General features: G+C 41.3%; 1 protein-coding gene, 1 long non-coding RNA gene and 1 pseudogene across 2 annotated transcripts in view; 1 reads left to right on the top strand and 2 right to left on the bottom strand.

The window, feature by feature from the left end:
* The window catches only part of perm1a (PPARGC1 and ESRR induced regulator, muscle 1a), a 63023-nt gene that overhangs the window by 19746 nt on the left and 23602 nt on the right, over positions 1-19675 (bottom strand). The window lies entirely within an intron of this gene.
* LOC148369563 (uncharacterized) overlaps positions 1-19675 on the top strand; it is a 46132-nt gene that overhangs the window by 23565 nt on the left and 2892 nt on the right. Inside the window, exon 2 of the long non-coding RNA XR_015850023.1 lies at positions 3113-3190. This is a non-coding gene — a long non-coding RNA (uncharacterized LOC148369563). The remainder of the gene's footprint in view (positions 1-3112; positions 3191-19675) is intronic.
* Positions 4758-4872, bottom strand: LOC148369564 (U2 spliceosomal RNA; annotated as a pseudogene).

Raw genomic sequence — 19675 nt, 5'->3', positions numbered from 1 at the left:
CTTCAGGAAAGAAACTCACTTGTGTCATTCTACTACCCAAATGGAAAGCAAATGAAATGTGGCAAGTTGGATGTTACTTGCTGGTTGCCATAACAGAAAGGTTAGTAAGTAGCATCGGTTGATGTATTCATTCTTGTTAAAAGAGGTCTAACAAAAAGTGAATGGCCAGAGGTCATCATTATTGATGTCGTCAGTACCCAAAACCTCTCGTGGCTCTGACCTTTTCACTCTGCTAGTTAATCAGCCTGTGTGGTGGAGCTGTCGCTGGAATGGGCAAAACGTATGTGATAAAACCTTGAAGCGTTGTAACATTCAACATTTTGCAAATTATAGATTGAAAGGAGCTTGTTTGATGACTTAAGTCATCACAGTATTGTAGTGGAAAATAAGAATAGCTAGTGGAGTGAGAAACCACAAATGATTAATTCTCATTTAACATAGGGGTCCCTCAAAACAAGAAAATCCCAATTTTCCAAATCTCAGAATGAAATTTAGTCATGAAAATCAAACAAAACATTTTTTCTTACAGAAACAAATGATACAAAACTCATAGGTGTACTTTAATTTATTGTTGGTCCATGTAATATTTCTAATATATTTAAGTTGACCGATGTGCTGTATTCTTCAACCTCAAGTAATTTTTGACTGAGTCAAAATTTCACCTCTACTGCTTACTAAAAAAATGAGAATTTGAATATTTTTAGTCAAAAATGGCTTAAGCCCTGCCTATACCAGTCGTCCTCCGTGAGCGTCGCCAATGGCAAGCGACATTTTGCCTTTTGCGGCTTTTTTCTGGGAAAATTGTGATGCCTGAGGTGTTGAATATCAAATATGTTTGATAATTTGGGCACTTGGTGGTCAAATTCTGCTCATGTCAGGGCACAGGAGAAAACAGTGCCCTGCTCTTTTCCACAACACATAAGCTATAATTGCAAAAACACGGCAGTAACGTTTGAAGACATTTTGGACGCTCTTCTGCAGGACAAATAAGTCGATGAAATGCCGTCAGCCTTTAGATGTTAGCTGGTCCCCAAAATATAAAATTAAGAAGTAACGGGACCTGAAGATGAAAGGGATCTCCAACAAGATACCATAATTGTTGTGTTCGCATATAAAAGGTTCCACCTTACTTAATGTTTTTTTTTTTTTTGTAGTTTAAACATTTTTTTCATAAGTAAATAGCGCAGGTTTGGCACATACTATACACACTGTATGATATTCAGAACAAGAACAAAATATTCAGTTCAATTGTACTTTATTATTACACGATGTGCTCTTATAAGAATCTTTTATAAACATTTGGCTTCAACCTGACATCCCTTTTTTCTTTTCATGTGATTTGTTCATTCTGTGATATTATGTTTGTTGCAACATGATTGAAAGAAAAAAAATAAAGGAAATACAATACTCACGTCTGGCGGCTAGAGTTCCTTCCTTGATCCTGCTGGAGTGATGCAAAGTATCTCCGTCCATGAAAACCAACAATAATAGTGAAAACACCTGGGTACACCCGGCATTACAGATGGAAACATTTAAAAATAATATGCTGATTGTTTTAAACATGACCTATGTTTAGAAAATAATGAGAGAAGTTGGTCTGAACACACACTCGGTTGTGCGGGTGTCATTCATTTCATAAATACAAGTCACAGCTGCAGATTTTGATTAACTATGGAGGAAAAGTGACATCCATATTTTTTTTAAAACACCAGGATCAAGGCAAACTAAATGACTGAAGAAATTGGGAGTAAAGAACAACTTTGATTAAGGGGCACAGAACACAGACTGGATGGAAAGTCCACCCCCACTGAAAGCATGAGAAAATGCCAGATTGTATTGAGAACCTCCATCCTTCTCCACAGTTCTCAAAACCTCCTGCTGTGCCCTAAAATAACTTCTGAGGAGGGCACTGAGGCCATCGCCATCAAAGGGTACATTATAGTGGAAGCTGTCGCATGGCCATGCAATATTACTAAATACTAGCTGCCACTTTGGGGTTGCTGAGGAGAAATGCTTGCTTTTGGTAGGTGGGGAGTCAGGATTTCACAGTGGGTTGTGGTTGATTAAAAGGTTTGCAGCACAGTGGTGAGCGGTGGTCCCCCCCATCGCTCACATAACAGTAACATATATTACAATAATCAGCTGTGGCTTGAGCGTGTTCCCACAACTATCACAAAATGAGGTGGCAGCCATGTGGAGAAAGTCTTAAATACTGGAAGACTTTTTAACTTCATCCCCTGTCAGCAGTGCACCTCTCACATCAAATAACCAAATCGCTAAGAGCTGATACTATCAAAATTTGGGATGTTTTTCTTGATACAATTGTTATTGAAACTTATTTAGATGGTCATCCATCCATCCATTATCTGCACTGCTTATCCTCAGTAGGGTCACGGGGGTGCTGGAGCCATCCCAGCTATCTTCAGGCAATGGGCAGGGGACACCCTGAACTGGTTGCTAGCCAGTCGCAGGGCACCCAGGAACGGAGTGCATACACTTCAATTATAAATTAAGGTGAGACTATAAAAACTTTTTCTCCATGTTACAGAAACATTTTTGACTCAAAAAGCCATAAAAGCAAATTTTTTTTACAAATTGAGAGAGGCACACCTTATATTTTAAGACAAAATTCAACAGAACCGTGAAACCCGCTCTCCAGACAAAAACTAATTATTCAGTACGTTTTATTTCACTGTGTGACATTTGATGACCCCGCGACCCTACTGAGGATAAGCGGTGCAGATTATGGATGGATGGATGGACATTTGATGATTTGATCGAATCTATGAAATAATAATAATGTTAGAGACTGTGTCCCATATCAATAACATACCACTTAAAATATGTCCAAATACACTGATTACATAACACTTTCCTTGAGTAACCCTCTGAGAGACAGGAAAAAAACTGTCATTCATTAGTCCGCTATCGGTGTGTGAGTTTGTGTGAACGGGTTAAATGACAAGTGCAATGTAAAGCGCATTGGATGTCCCCAGTGACTGGTTGAAGTGCTATATAAATGCAGTCCATTTACAATTTACCATTTAGTCTTGAAACTCGTGAAAAGCTTCTAAGACACAAGTTTGAGAAGTTTTTTTCTAATGCTGTCTAGAGCTGAGGCTTGACGGTGGACTGCAGCAAATCAACAAGCACAAACGACGACCGCGACCCGCTGTTTCCTGCTCCACAGGTAAGCTATTTCAGAAGTTATTGATGTGTGTTCTGACCGGGAGCATTGAAAACTACTACCCTGCTGCAACAGGTTACAAGTCCAACTTGCCACTCATTAGGCTCTAACTGATTGTAATCTGGCCTTTGAGAAGTAGTAGCCCGCTACGGGGTTGTTCTGCTCATGTGAGCGCCCCTACTGTCTCTTGTGCCTGTCCGCATCATCAGCAGCAGGGCCGTGAGTAGACACACAATCGGCTCTCTCAGATGTAATCATTAAAGCGGGCAGGAGAGCATGGGCTCTTTTATATCTCAAGCTTCTGTGGAGCAGCTTGAAACCAGGCGCAGTAGTCACACTGCCTACCCAGAGGGAGAGCCCCGTCCTGGGCTGGCTATTGTTGGCCATAGCCTTCAACTGGTGGCCTGCGGTTCGGCATGCACCGGCTGCATTTGTATTGCTCGGTCTTGCACTAAAGCCAAGCAGGCAGGGGTGCTGGGTCAATATTGGTTTTGAGTGCTTAAGGAAAAATGTCAAAATGTTAAATTCTATTGATGTCTCCCACTGGTAGTTGTTTCTGCGGCAAAAGAGAAAAAGCCTAGTGGGCCATTAGTGTAAACAGGGTTTTGTTTAGGGCTCGACTTCCAGCGGGAGGCTTACGCGGTAAAAAAAACACAAATGGAAGGTCCGATCTGACTTTGGAGTGGCCAAGCTGTGTTTAGAAGGAGCAACAGACACTAAGTAGAAAACAGAGTACAGTTACATATTCAAATTAATGATTCAAAAAAGCATCCATTGAAATGTTTTAAAATGAATTGCTAGCACCATTTAAAAAAAAGAATGAAATATTTTTTAATCATTTGAACATAGCTCAGGAGATAATACATGCTATATCATTACAAATGACTCCTTTCATCCCAGCCACCACCTTGACATGTTTTCTTCTGGTAGGGGCTAGAGGCCTCTTAGAACAAGATTAACAGGGTCAAAGACAGTTTCCTCCCTTGGGCCATCACCACCCTAAACAAGCGTGCAAGATTGTGAAAAATATATATCTTGCGACATATTTGGGAATTTTTGTTGCTGATAAATGTTATCACAATACTTTTAATTGTACTATAACTACAACTAAGGCCTGTCTCTAATCACTGCGTTTTAAACATTTTTCAATATTTATCTTGAAAGTATTTTATCTTGGTCGCAGATAAGATAAATGATCTTAGATCAGATACACTGAATGAAAATAACAATGACAATTAAGACAATTCGGTCCAATTTACCGTAAATTATAGAGCGCACCTGATTATAAGCCGCACCCACCACTTTTTAGGTTATTTGCCACTTTTGTACTTATACAAGCCACACCCATGTATAAGCCGCGCCCGCCCGTATCAATATTTGTGACACAATCGCAAGTTTAACCCAGACAAGGGGGGGAGGGTTAAGGGGTATTGTTCTATTTTCTTTATTACTTATCCATTATCCATTATCGGTCAGTTCATAATACGCTACAAAGCCAAGGTGCCGGGACACTTACTCTCAGCCAAAAGGCCGAGCTAAGGTCCTAGCCTCAAAGCCTTGCTGCGATCATTGCGAATGCACCGCTCCCGGAAGTACTGCAATACCGGGCAGATGCGTGGAGTGGACAGAGCAAGCTCTTATTCCATCTCCGGATTGCAAAAATCAAATCATAATACGCTAGGATTAACCTCATAGGCTACAATACTGCCACTGCGATGGGGTTTTGGGGTTTTTAAGGGTTATTGTTCTATTTTCGTTATTCATTATCCATTATCCGTTATCGGTTAGTTCATAATACGCTACAAAGCCTAGGAGCTGGGACACTTAGATGCGTGGAGTGGACAGAGCAAGCTCTTATTCCATCTCCGGATTGCAAAAATCAAAGATCAAGCTCTTAATATAGCAGGGTACTGAACCATGGCCAGAAATTTCTGGCCGTTAAGGGCTCATGTGCCCACTTTGAAACAAGAAAGATGAGGATGGTTAACTGTCAATTTCGCTTCGATGGCTATAAGATGCACAATTGTAACATAGCTACTACAAAATTCTAGAACCACAATGATACCCGTAATTAACGTATGATGCAGACTTGTAAAGTCCGGGTCCCGTTGAAAGTAATCCAAGGAAACAAAATTTATATTTCCAAAGTTAAGGGTGGGAAAAATATATATCCACTATTGTCCGCTGCGACAACAGACAGATCTACCGGTAACTCAGCCTTACCGCAATTCCCATCAGCCCTCGTTTGCTCCGCCCCTTCTTTTTGATTCATCCGTAGAACACATAACAGAATAAATCTCTAAAATAAATACATTACAAAAATATACAGTTGCAAACACATATTATAAATGGTTACACATATTTACAAAGAAAGACGGTACACCGAGAGAGTTTTCAAAGCTTTAATAATAATAATATAACTTTCATCCCAAACCGTGCCTTTAAAAGGTACCAACAAGCTAGTAGTATAACGCTCGCAACGTATCAAACGTGCCTGTCAATAAAAAGCATCCCGTAATTGTAAAATTCACGGAAAATCGTCCTCAACTTCCTCACAACTATCGCCACCAAGGGCGTCTTCCTCAATGTACCTTAACCTTACAGACAATATATGCTTAAATTTAGAGGTTGCAGTCTTTCTTGACGCACATATTCTACTGGTCTTAATCTTACCTTTTATAGTCCAGCGCCGCTGGTGGCCGTTAGAAAAATTCCATAAATTGGCTGCTTCACTGAATAAGCCGCACATTTGGGAAAAAAGTAGCGGCTTATAGTCCGGAATTTACGGTAGTTCATTCATTTTGGTTAAAAATGTAATTGACATTTTGGATTGTACGAAATTATAAACCGTTTTAATTTTTATATTGTTGTCATATGTGGATAACCAAAATAATATTTAAAATGACCAATAAATTGTCCGTCAGAGAATTATTTTTTTTACCACTAATTAGTTCTGTGTAGAATAAGAAATTCTTTGTTAAAACCTTCCTGTGTGGAGTTTGCAAGTTCTCTCCGTGCTTGCGTGGGATTCCTCCTGGCACTCCGGTTTCCTCCCACATTCCAAAATCATGCATGTCAGGTTACTTGGCCGGCCCAAATTGTCCCTAGGTGTGGATGAGCGAGTGAATGGTTTTCAGTTTCTGTGTGCCCTGCACGACTGGCTGGCAACCAGTTCAGGGTGTCCGCTGCCCGAAGATAGCTGGGATGGGCTCCAGCGACCCTACTGAGGATAAGCGGTGCAGATAATGGATGGATAGTTAAAACCAGCAAAAGTATATGCAGGGTTTTTATTCTCATCTCATCTCATCTCATTATCCGTACCGCTTATCCTCATTAGGGTCGCGGGGGGGCTGGAGCCCATCCCAGCCATCTCCGGGCAATGGGCAGGGGACACCCTGAACTAGTTGCCAGCCAATCGCAGGGCACACAGGGACAGACAACGCATTCGCTCATTCACACCTAGGGACAATTTGGACCGGCCAATCCACCTGAAATGCATGTTTTTGGAACGTGGGAGGAAACCGGAGTGCCCGGAAGAAACCCACGCAAGCACGACCCACGACAGGTTCCCATGACATGAACTCTGCCGCACAAGCGCTAACCACTGCGCCGCCCTGCTGCCCTGGGGTTTTTATTGTGATGAGATATTTGTTTTATTGTTCCTTGCATTGCTATCTTAAACACCTCCATCACCCAAAATAAGTTAGTAATTTATTTTACTGTTCAACTTCATTATTAGACCGTTAATATATAAAAGGAAAACACAACTGGTAATCCACTTTCACCTACTTAAAATGTTAGTCAATTCATAACTGGAAGAAAAAAAAGTAATAAATAATGGCATATTTTGCAAAGATTATATTCTTGACTATTTTTCTAGTAAAATAAAAAACAGTTTTAAAATTTACTTTCCACTGATATTAGAAAACAATCCTTAAGGTTAACAAAACTACTCTCTAGCTGTTATATTATAGATTATTTACCACCCTACATACAGGGAGTGCAGAATTATTAGGCAAATGAGTATTTTGACCACATCATCCTCTTTATGCATGTTGTCTTACTCCAAGCTGTATAGGCTCGAAAGCCTACTACCAATTAAGCATATCAGGTGATGTGCATCTCTGTAATGAGAAGGGGTGTGGTCTAATGACATCAACACCCTATATCAGGTGTGCATAATTATTAGGCAACTTCCTTTCCTTTGGCAAAATGGGTCAGAAGAGGGACTTGACAGGCTCTGAAAAGTCAAAAATAGTGAGATATCTTGCAGAGGGATGCAGCACTCTTAAAATTGCCAAGCTTCTGAAGCATGATCATCGAACAATCAAGCGTTACATTCAAAATAGTCAACAGGGTCGCAAGAAGCGTGTAGAAAAACCAAGGCGCAAAATAACTGCCCGTGAACTGAGAAAAGTCAAGCGTACAGCTGCCAAGATGCCACTTGCCACCAGTTTTGCCATATTTCAGAGCAACATCACTGGAGTGCCCAAAAGCACAAGGTGTGCAATACTCAGAGACATGGCCAAGGTAAGAAAGGCTGAAAAACGACCACCACTGAACAAGACACACAAGCTGAAACGTCAAGACTGGGCCAAGAAAAATCTCAAGACGGATTTTTCTATGGTTTTATGGACTGATGAAATGAGAGTGATTCTTGATGGGCCAGATGGATGGGCCCGTGGCTGGATCGGTAAAGGGCAGAGAGCTCCAGTCCGCCTCAGACGCCAGCAAGGTGGAGGTGGGGTACTGGTATGGGCTGGTATCATCAAAGATGAGCTTGTGGGGCCTTTTCGGGTTGAGGATGGACTCAAGCTCAACTCCCAGTCCTACTGCCAGTTTCTGGAAGACACCTTCTTCAAGCAGTGGTACAGGAAGAAGTCCGCATCCTTCAAGAAAAACATGATTTTCATGCAGGACAACGCTCCATCAAATGCATCCAAGTACTCCACAGCGTGGCTGGCAAGAAAGGGTCTAAAAGAAGAAAAACTAATGACATGGCCTCCTTGTTCACCTGATCTGAACCCCATAGAGAACCTGTGGTCCCTCATCAAATGTGAGATTTACAAGGAGGGAAAACAGTACACCTCTCTGAACAGTGTCTGGGAGGCTGTGGTTGCTGCTGCACGCAATGTTGATCGTGAACAGATCAAAGCACTGACAGAATCCATGGATGGCTGGCTTTTGAGTGTCCTTGCAAATAAAGGTGGCTATATTGGTCACTGATTTGTTTTTGTTTTGTTTTTGAATGTCAGAAATGTATATTTGTGAATGTTTAGCTGTTATATTGGTTTCCCTGATGAAAATAAATAATTGAAATGGGTATACATTTGTTTTTTGTTAAGTTGCCTAATAATTATGCACAGTAATAGTCACCTGCACACACAGATATCCTCCTAAAATAGCTAAAACTAAAAAAGCCCCACTCCAACTTCCAAAATATTCAGCTTTGATATTAATGAGACTTTTGGGTTCATTAAGAACATGGTTGTTGTTCAATAATAAAATTAATCCTCAAAAATACAACTTGCCTAATAATTCTGCATTCCCTGTATTATATTTGTTACTTTTCTGGAAAACCAATTGAAATATACTTTGAGTCTTTGTTTGCTTAAAGTGATAGAAAATTATTTGAAAAATAATTAAAAATCTCATCTTTTATATCAGAAAAAAATGCCTATAAAAAGAATGTAAGCGAATTGCAGCCTGAGGGCAAATTAAGGCCCATCAAATGACAGTTTGAGGCCCCTGCCAAAGTTTAGTGTAAGTGAAACCCGCACTAATTATAGATTTGTTTATTACTATCCATCCATCCATTATCTGCACCGCTTATCCTCAGTGTGGTCGCGGGCGTGCTCATCCCAAATATCTTCGGGCAGTGGGCAGGGGACACCCTGAACTGGTTGCCAAAGACTGGTTCACAAAGTCAGACAATTCACTCGGACATTCACACCTAGAGACAATTTGGACTGGCCAATTACCAAGACATGCATGTTTTTGGAATGTAGGAGCAAACCGGAGTGCCTGGAGGAAACCCAGGCAAGCATAGGGAGAACATGCAGACTCTGCACTGTAAGGCTCGTTGCTGGATTTGATCTCATGACCTCAGAAATGTACCACGGACGCGTTAACCACTCATCTGCAGTGCCGCCTTGTTTATTACTCATCATTAAATGTGTTTTTAATATTTTTAGATCTTATTTTGTGTAGAAAACTTGAGAAAAAATACATTTTCGAAAAATGGAATGTTTTTATCAGAACTTTCCTAGTGGAAAACCCCACATGTGGCCCCCAAATTAATTGAGTGACCCCTCAGGTAAATAAACAAGCAAAAATAAGAAAATTCTAAAATAGCATCTTTCTCTATCTACTGTATATCTACTAGATTATAAGTAAATCACTATGGTTTAAAAACGAGTTTGATATCCTGACAGAAGTCATTCCTTCCACCTTGCAGGAAAATATATTATAGGCTAAAGAAACCGACCTTTTGCCTGTTGGCACATTCCAAAAGGTATGTTTGGGCACAAACCCGTTTTTTAAACATCACAAAAGTCTGGCATTTTACAGGGGTGCTTAGAATTTTTATTTACACCGTAATTATTTAGAGAGAGAAAAAGTTGAGCAGTTGCGAAAGGACTTCTGTTTGCTCTTGAGCTCATATCTCACTAAGCTTCACGCATGTATCAACGTTTACCTCATACTTGGTTCAAAACGTTCCAGACACGTTCAACAAAGCTTTCCAAAACCGGTTTGGTGTTCACAAATACATTTTGTAGATGCTCAAGATTTGATGGTGGCAAGAAGAATTGTTTTACTGAAGTAGGGGACCTCTTGCCATTTTTGGCTCTTCTAGCTTTCCAGGAATATGTGATTCTTTTAAAAACAGCCACAGTTAACACAAAGTCATAAAGCAGCACTCTCTGACTATTTTTACATTCTGCTCCTCAAAGCTTTCTCCACTGATCCCTCCCTGCTTTCTTGTTCTCTTTCCCCTCTCAGACTTTACTAGGTGGCAGGCTTTTGTTCATCACAAGTTACTTCCTTCGTTGTCAGACAGGGAGGGAAAGTGGAAAAGGGTAGAAAAGGCACATAAAAGTTTGTAGCATGGTCAATAAAACATTTTATACGATATTACATACAAGCAATACTAACTCGTTGAGTGTCAACCTGTTTTTGAAAAGATGACCGATTAGTGAAAGTTCCAAGTATTCTGACTAAACTTATAATAAGAAATTGTACTATCGGGCTTTTTTAACACAGAGAGTACCAAAGGCACGATTAAAATGTCATCTTTCCCAGAAATACGGCAGATTGTAATTCATTGTGTGACAGTCGTCATCAGTAGAAAGTAGTTACGTTTTGAGAAATTCCTATCTTTAAGTGAAATTAAGGTTTACCCTCACTGATTTCTATGAGATTAGATTTTAAAAAGACCTTTTTCACACAACTTGGACTACTCTTCATCGTGAAATGACAAGCTATGGCTGTGCAAAATATTCTGTTCTATTAGACCAATCTTCTATCTATCTATCTACCTTGGTCATATCCCTCAAGAGGGGTGACCGACAGCAAGACACACACATACAATAACAAAGAAAATAAAAGGGAAATGAATTGCAAAAAAAACCAAAAAACACACATTTTTGGACCATGGCCAACCCAATTGCCCAAACACCCAAACAAGTTAGGCACCTCGGCACCCAAGTTGGTCATGCTTTCGTACCTCCAGATGAAATGGGACACCAGAAAGCGGCCATGTCACTCGGGTCAGGGTGACACAACACACTCTTTTTTTCAACAGCAGGGCCTGACAGCCTTCACTGGTTTACCCCTGCTGCATCATACGGGTGCCCAGCCCATCCTTAAAAACGCGTCCACAATCCCACTATCCTTTCATAACACCTCTCCGCTCCTTTCTATCACCAACAAGAGCTCTAGCTTCCATTATATTTAGACCTTTTTCCTGCAGTCCACTCATAACACCATCCATCCACGTCAATAGCGGCCTTCCCCTTGGTCTCCTTCCATTGACTTCTGCTCTGTAGATCCTCTTCAACATTCGCTCCTCATCCATCCTCTCCATGTGTCCAAACCAACCGAGTACTCTCTTATCAACACGCTTGCTCAGTTCCACAACTACTCCAGTTCTGTCTCTCACAATTTAATTTCCTCTCGTCTATCTAATCTTGTCACTCCTAACATAGTCCTCAAACATTTCATCTCAAAAACATTCAACTTCCTTCTTAAATCTGCGTTCAGGCTCCAAGTCTCTGCACCATACAACACAGTCGGCACAATCACACTCTCATACAGTCCCCTCTTAACATCCATATTGATACTCTTGTTGTTCATCACTCTCCTCAGAGCACCCAAAACCTTGCTTCCTTGATTCACTCTGTGCAATACCTCACACTTCATTCCACCAACTGCAGCCACATCACAACCCAAGTACCTAAAGCTTTCAACTTCTTCCAGCACCTGTCCATGCAACCTGATTTTTAACGACCAATCTTAGTCTCTTTAATATCTGACTTGATCGTTAAGTTACAAACATAAAAAAAAATTGCATTGTCTTTTCCCCTCCTATCTTTCTAATTTAATTGAGCCACTTGTTCCTGCTCGGAGCCTTTCGCTAATAAAATGCTGAACTACTTTTAGCTCCAAAAGCCAAGAAGAAATCTGCAAGCTCGAGCGCTTTCTCCATTCATACCCCAGTAGTGTGGAATGCCCTGAGATATGTGATCTTCAACCTCAGTGACTTAGGCCCAATCCCATTCCTCTCACTTGGCCCTGAGAACCCTCCAGTGAGGTCCCTCCATAGGGAAGTCCCCTCGTTGAGTGGAGTGCAAAGTGAAGATTGTCCCCTAAGAAATTGGAAGGGGCTTGCAAGGTTCCACCCCAGTCCAGTAGATGGCCATAATACAAATTGGCTGTAGACCTCAGTGAGGTATTGGCCTACGTCACATGTAAACAACTCGAGTCTCAACCTGTAGTGTGTCAGTTGGAGAGTCGGTGCAACGTTAAAAATGCCCGCTACAGCTGTGTTATTACCGATTGCCTGGAAGCTCATCACCTTTTCCGTGTCTCCAATCAACGGAGGAGAAATGCGCGATATTGAAGACTGCTTCGGCGCTATGTAGCACTGATTCATCTTTACAAGGTACGTCCACTCATTTAAAAAAAAATGACCCGTTCGGTCAAATACATACATACAACGTACAACGCACGCTCACATAATACCCTATGTTTGTGTAGACATAAATGACAACCTACTTATTAATATCTAAATGCCCTTTTATGACATATAGTAGGGGTCTTTAATGTGTGACACGATAAAAAGTAAACAAACACAAGAACAGTCTACCTGACCTTTAAGCTGACATGATCGTCACCAAACTTCCCTGTAGGACCCAAACACCTTAGTTCATAAGGAATTTAATTCAAAAGAGTTGTCATTGGATATAAAAAAAAGATCATTTCTACTTTTTTCATGATGCATACCTCACAGTAAAAGCTGTCTTTTTCTTTTTCTATGCCCACATTTATGTCCAAATTGTTTATCTTATCTTTTGTGTTCCAGAGTGGCCATCCCATAAGCATGGACAGGTTGGACAGGAATGTTCCCATCCTGTGCTTATGGTTCGATGTGGAGTCAGAACTCATTCAGGACTTAGGGTTGAGCAAGAAGGTCATGTGGGCCCTGCAGGAGCTGCTAAAGAGGGAACAGGACCATGACTGGAGGTCCTGATCTACATGTACTGGCTGGCCCACGGTCTGTCCTACCATGTAAAGTAACGGGTCTTCAGTGTTCCCAGGTCCACCGTACACAGAATTGACCACAGTTAATATGGAATAAATTGCCCAAAAGCCATGTTTCAGGCTCTGGAAGTCAGACCCACATTTGCATCCTGTACTTTTCTGCATTACTATTCAATAAATGTCTTTATTTTGAGTAACACCTTGGTGGTTTATTTCATAATGATGTGAGATACTGTGTGTGAACTATGTGACTGTTGGACAGAAAACAACTACAAATGACTCTGGGTTAAATAATAGTTTACTTTCAGAAAAACGAACTCGCATTGGGCCGAAATGCATAATAGTAAATAAATAATGTGTCACAAAATGTAATGTAAATATACCAATACTTCCATAAAACTGGAAAACACAAACTGGAATTTCATTGAATTCTTTATAAAATATTTTCCTTTTATAAAACAAAGGGAAACATTGCAGGGATGTCACTCTTCTGGAAATTTGTCCACGAGCTTCCCAAAAAGGGGGTTTGGCCTCAGTTTCCTTGTGCCTTTTCTTCACTCTGGCAGACTCCTCTTTCAAAAAGTCAAGGAGTGTATCGTGCTTCCTTTTTTTTCTGGGTGATTTGGGGTTTGGCGCCGGGTTGGAAAATGCGGACAATGTGCCCGGTGGTGTGGATGGTGTGGTAGCTGTGATGGTAGCCATCTCTTCCACAGGACGCTGTACATTGGCCTTTAGGTTGGGTGGGAAAGAACAAGAATTACTTAATGCTGGTGTATTGTACAAACACAACTGTGTATGGGATGCTAAACAAGTTGTTGTGAGACAGGAAATTATAGGATGTGTTCTGGATAATTATTTGATAGTGAATAGATACACAAAACTGACATGTTATTCTTATGGCTGGAAGAGCCTTCAATTGGCCAGCATCACATATGCTTTAGAATTGTCTCCACGTTTGGACAACATTTTAAAAAGGTAATTTGATCTCCTAATGTCAATGGATTCTGGCGCTTCATCACTTTTGCTGCTGCTGGATCTTAGTGCTGCTTTTGACACAGTGCGCCACAATATCCTACTAGAACGGTTGGAAAAATGGATTGGTCTCTCAGGAGCCGTCCTCTCGTGGTTCAAATCTTACCTCTCAGATAGGACGCACTGTGTTAAATATGGTGAAACGACATCTGAGCCCTTTAATGTTACCTGCGGTGTTCCGCAGGGTTCAGTGCTCGGCCCCCTACTTTTCAACATTTACATGCTTCCATTAGGTGATATTATTCGCAAGTACAATATCAGCTTCCACTGCTACGCAGACGACACTCAACTATATCTTCCGTTGGAGGAATCTTCCACACTAAACTGTGGAAATTTGGAGGCCTGTCTCACTGAGATAAAAGAGTGGATGTCACTCAATTTCTTGCGTCTTAACTCTGAAAAGACCGAAATGTTAGTCATTGGTCCTTCTAAATGCCGGGACTTATTCGCAAAAACTGCTGTGAACATTGACAAATGTCACATCACACAGAGTGACTCAGTTAAAAATTTAGGTGTCATATTTGACCCTGATCTATCCTTTGAGATGCATGTAAAGCAAATTACTAGAACTGCCTTCTTCCATCTTCGCAACATTGCTAAAATCCGTTCAATACTGTCTCAGTCTGATGCAGAAACAATAATTCATGCATTTGTTACCTCCCGTCTCGATTACTGCAATGCACTACTCTCCGGTCTCCCGAAGTCCAGAATCAAGTCTCTTCAGCTAGTACAAAATGCCGCAGCGAGGCTTTTAACTAGGACAAAAAAGTACGATCACATAACACCGATTATGGCTAACCTGCATTGGCTCCCAGTTAGCCAAAGATGTGACTTCAAAGTTCTCTCAGTATTGTACAAAATCATACATGGACTTGCTCCCTCTTATCTTTCAGATCTGATCTGCCACTATGTCCCGGTCTGAAGCCTACGATCTGAGAGTGCTGGTCTTCTGATGATCCCGAGAGCAAAGAAGTCTTCTGCTGGTTCGAGAGCGTTCTCCATCCGGGCACCGGTGCTGTGGAATGCTCTTCCCCCTGAGATTCGATCTGCAACCTCAGTGGAAATGTTTAAATCTAAACTTAAAACTCACTTCTACTCCATTGCATACGAATAACCTACTCCTCTTGTCGGTTGAAAATAGTTTGTGTAATATAGTGTAACAATCTGTGAAGCCCTTTGAGACTCTTCGTGATTTAGGGCTATACAAATAAAAATGACTTGACTTGACTAATTAGTTTATTTAATATGTGTTTACAGAGAAGGCAGTGGACTATGTGATAGTTACTTGTTTCAACTGTATTTCCGCGTGAAATTCGGAGACATTACTCATGATGCATGACGAAAACTAATGCATTCTGATCTCACATGAAAGAATCATATTGTAAATAAAACACGACACCCGAAATTGTGTGCAGTAAACAAGCGCATAATTCAGAACGTTATTGTGACTATGCTGCTTTAGCGACTGGCCATGTAGCTGTAAAAGCACGACTCGTTTAAGATAAATACAGGGATAGGATGAACCGTGATTTTCTGCAGTTATCCAACTCTACGGTTTGCAGTATGAAGATTTTTTTTTGCGGCTCCCTCGGTAAATTTGTGCACTGTATAAAGTAGCGATTTTGCAATGTTCAAACCAAATAAATACATTTCAAGACAGTTTCTTTACATCAATCCAATGGAGTCAAATACTGCTCCTAAGATTTCAAATTCTTACAACTATTTTTGACGTAACAGAAATAGTTACATTCTCTGGTACCCAGTTACTTTTACTATAAGTAATTTAGTTCTAACTCAGTTAATGTATGGAAGAAGTAGTGAGTAACCATAACAATATATTTTTTAAAAGTAATGTGCCCAACACTGATCACAATGCTTACATAGGCATACAATAATTCACAAAAATTCATCCATACCTAGGAACTATTTGGAGTCACCAATAAACCTGCCATGCATGTTTTTGGAACGTGGGAGGAAACTGGATTGTTTGGAGTAAAACACCCAGGCACGGGCTATCTCCGCACAGGGAGGCCGGTAGCTGGGATCGAATCCTGGACCCCTGAACTGTGAGGCAGATGTGCTAACCATTCATCACCCTGCCACCTCATTCAGTTGTTTTTTTTTCCAGGAAAAAAGTATCTGACCAAGCCCCTCTGATGGGTTGGTGCTGCCAATGGTCCTGAAAGAGTTAAATGCGTATAATGATTTGTTGAGCAACCTAATCCATTTCAGAAAACGCAGGTCCATTTAATTTCATGTGAGCAGAGTTACATGAACATTGTAAGGATAAAGAGTCAGATAAGCTTTACCTGTCCTCTATTAGAGTGCACGTAAAGTGTATCCTAACACAACATCCAATGTTAAATTTGACACCGTATAATTTTGAGTGGAGCCACGAAGTCAATTCAAGAACATCCACTGTTTTTTGGAAGAGTTCAGGGTAAGGTTTTGCAGTTTGCTGGGTCTCTAACACTGCATTACACAATAGAATCAAGAACACTGTTTAACACTGACACAAATAGTAGTCTGCTGCTGCTGAGTGAGGGTGTGTGCATGTGTGTGTGTTATAAAAATGCTCAAGAAACAACACAGTTGTAAAAATAATTCATGCGATCCCACGAGAACAGACTCTATTCAGTGAGGCAGTGCCCCAATAGGAAGTCCACTTCCAGAGTTCACTTCGACAGTGTCAACTTTGCATGAGTGTATTTGCACACTTTGAATCGCTGACTCTGAGAGGCCAAGCACACAACTTTTGAGCCTTTTGTTAGCATGAGAACAAAAGAAGAGGAAAATCCCAATAAAAAAGTGAGCCAACATTTACCGAGCAGGAGTGGGCAGTAGCGGGGGATCAGGTGTGTCTCCAAGGCTACTGCTGTTGGGGATACAGTGTTTATAACCACTTGGCGAGAGGAAGTTGCAAAAATAGCTTCAACATGAAGGTCAGCTGCCGCTTTAGGGAATTGCTTACTACTAAAAGACATTCTTAATGGCCAGGATAGTGTAACTTGATGCTTAATGTGGCTGTGCTCCCTGCCGACACTGGGGACTTCCATAGCCATTAGCCAAGCTTGTTGTTAGGGTTCCCCTTCACTTGACTTGACACTTATCTCTAAATCAAGTTGCAGTATGAACACGGACTTTCCTTACTGGGCTTAAATTGCTCCTAAATTCAGTGAGCTGCTTGACTCTTTTCAACCAATGTTCTAAATGTAGGTAACACTTGCCTTAAACTCTTTTTGTTGGTCAATTCCAAACCAGATTTATGTATATCATTGATCACAGCCTGATCAAATTTCATAACGGTAAGGACAATGGTGTCATGATCCAACACACCACAAAGAGGCGCTGGAATATCACTACACCTGCATCCCATTATTCACACCTGCCGCTTATCAGGGACTTTGTATAAATGGACTGCGCTTGCAACCTTATCTGTCGGATCGTTAAGCTTTAAGCCGTTCCTGCCTGCCAAAGTTGACTTCTTGTTGCCTGTGCTGTGGCCCCCGAATTTATTTTGGACTGTGTTTCGAATTCGATCGTTTTTACCTGGACTTCCTGTGTGGAATGAAATGATCTGCATTTATATAGCGCTTTTCAAGTCAATGACTTCCCAAAGCGCTTTACAATGTGTTCCACATTTCCCAATAGCGTCCTTGCAGCCATGTAAGGCACTAACCTGTTTATTGGGGGTATTAGGGGTTCAGTGTCTTACCCAAGGACACTTCGACATGTAACACGGACGAGCCGGGATTTGAACTGGGATCAACCTCCTGAGCTACTGCCGCCCCCATGAATGATTTTTGTCCAACTCCCTTTATGCCCCAAATAAAACACTGCCCGTGTGTCAGTGTTTGGGTTGAACTCAAAAACCTTACAAATGGCCTATTCTGGTGATAATGGTAATTTTATTTGATTTTATATTGATGATGTCGAGTTTGGTAAATGTGGTGAAATTCACTTTCAAATCTTAATTTGACAGTGGTTTAAAATAAAATATTGCATTACATTTATTTCCATGCACAATCATTGATACAAGGGCACTGGACTTGAAAACCGAAGTTGTAAAAACGCTTGGCCGAAAACCAAAAATTAATCACCTATTGAAACATAAACATTTTTATTTTTAATTTTGCACTGACCGTCTAAAGGCCCGGTCACACAGCCTTTCACGGGCGCATCTAGGCTGAATCACGGCCAGAAATTTCTGCCCGTGAAGCAGACGGTGTTGGACGCTTTTGAGATCGCGATACAGACGAGATACAGCCGTGTTTTACACGCGGTCGGAAATTCACACGCGGTTGGCCGCGCGAAAAAGTTTTGCGCTGCTCAAAACTTTAGACCACAGGTAACCGCGGGCGGCACAGCGATGCAGCCGCGGTTTCCAGCGATAAGGACACGAAACAGTCGCCGGAAGGACGCGGAACAGTCGCCGGCCAATTTTTAACATTTTTCACCGCGGGCAACCACGGGCAAAAAAAAAATCGCAAAATTTTACCCGCGATACAGACGCAAAAGGCTGTGTGACCGGGCCTTAAAGAATGTAGAATCTAAAAAAACTGAATGGTGTAAAGTTGCAGAGGGGAAATGGTTTTAAGTATTTGGGTTTGTATGAGGCAGCAGGGGGAGGTTTGGAGGAGGATATGAAATAGGGGGCAAATGTAGAGATCTGCGAACGGATGCAAAGCGGGGATTGCATGAAGGTGTGGATGTACCAATCGTGATGTATGGCTCAGAGGCGTGGGGTTTGAGAGAAAATGAGCGTAATGGGTTAAGTGTCTTTGAAATTAGATGTTTTCGTTGTATGTGTGGAGTGACCCGACTGGAAAATGGAATTAGTTAGGAAGTAAGCAGAAGACTTGGTTTGGTGAGAGAGATTGTGAAGAAGGTTGATGAAAATGTTATGAGATGGTTTGAACATATGGAAAGAATGGATAAAGGCTGTTTGACTGAGAGAGTATATAGTGCCAAAGTGGTGGGAAATACAATGAAAGGAATGCCCAAATATAGTTGGATAAATGCGATGAAATGTTCTCTGGATGTGAGGTCGGTTCATTTAATGTATACGTGAGTGAATGCTGGGGAAAGATGTGAATGGCAAAGGATAGTTAAGAATGACTGATATCATGCGAAGGGGGTAAACCAGTGTACGCTGTTGGGCCTCTGCAGGTGAAGGATTGCATGGCACAGCAACTCATCTCTTGTTGTGCTGTGGGCTCAATGTTTGGTGTCAGGTTGGGAAGAGCGAAGGGGAATGCATGTTTGGTGAATGTTTGTGTGTTCTTGACTCAGCCACCTGCCGTTAGGGGGGTATGGCTTTGGTATATAGATAAAATAATAAGCACATCAGGTCTTAGCGTGCCGTGTATTGTGCGTGTGTGTGTGTGTGTGTGTGTGTGTGTGTGTGTGTGTGTGTGTGTGTGTGTGTGTGTGTGTGTGTGTGTTTAAAAGAAAGACCTGGTGCAAGACAGGGTTTGGTGTACATGCAATGTAAGGCGCCTTAGGATGTCTTCAGTGACTGGTTAAAGCGATATAAAAATGCAGACCATTTACTATTTGATACAGAATTCTTTCTTTCACACTCTGCTTGTTTTTTCTGGTATTGCTACTTCAGATATGCAATGTATTCTTGCTTTTTGTCCTTTTTGGAGAAGGACAAGACTGAGTGTTGCAATGTGCATGCATTAAGAGCCA

The sequence above is a fragment of the Urocampus carinirostris genome, chromosome 3 (assembly GCF_059441175.1).
Source record: "Urocampus carinirostris isolate Australia breed hairy pipefish chromosome 3, RoL_Ucar_1.0, whole genome shotgun sequence".
In the NCBI taxonomy this organism is placed as follows: domain Eukaryota; kingdom Metazoa; phylum Chordata; class Actinopteri; order Syngnathiformes; family Syngnathidae; genus Urocampus; species Urocampus carinirostris.
This window is presented reverse-complemented; position numbering and strand designations above follow the sequence as displayed.